Genomic DNA, 487 nt, shown 5'->3' on the forward strand with positions numbered 1-487 from the left:
TTCCGGGCGCACAGAGCGGCGCCCCTTCGTCGGAGCCGGGGAACCTGGGGCCGGGGGACGCAGAGGAAGGGGATGCTGCCGGGAGGAAGGGGAGGGGACTGGGAGGAGGTGAAGGAGGGGGTGGGTGCAAGACCCGGGCTGGGGAGCTGGACCAAGGGAAGCCCAGGCCGCCGAGGTGACCACTAGGGGGCAGCGCGGAGCCCGGGCCGGGCTGCTGCCTCCGCGGAGACCTGGGCTCCCGGGCTCTTCCCGAAAGACAGACAGACCATTAGGAGAAAACGGGGACTAAAGCCCGGCCCCAGCAATAGCCTGAAGGTTTTCAGTGAGCACGCTAATCCGAACAGGGGGCTAAGGGCCCCGCCTCCGGTTCTTTTTTTTTTTTTTTTTAAGAGAGAGAGAAAGGGCCCTGGCCGGTTTTGCTCAGTGGATGGAGCGTCGGCCTGTGGACTGAAGGGTCCCAGGTTCGATTCCGGTCAAGGGTATGGAC

General features: G+C 64.5%; 1 protein-coding gene across 4 annotated transcripts in view; it reads left to right on the top strand.

The window, feature by feature from the left end:
- Positions 1 to 487, top strand: part of GABPB2 (GA binding protein transcription factor, beta subunit 2) — a 23804-nt gene that overhangs the window by 1624 nt on the left and 21693 nt on the right. The window lies entirely within an intron of this gene.

This window comes from Myotis brandtii, unplaced genomic scaffold (assembly GCF_000412655.1).
Source record: "Myotis brandtii unplaced genomic scaffold, ASM41265v1 scaffold643, whole genome shotgun sequence".
Taxonomy (NCBI): Eukaryota; Metazoa; Chordata; class Mammalia; order Chiroptera; family Vespertilionidae; genus Myotis; species Myotis brandtii.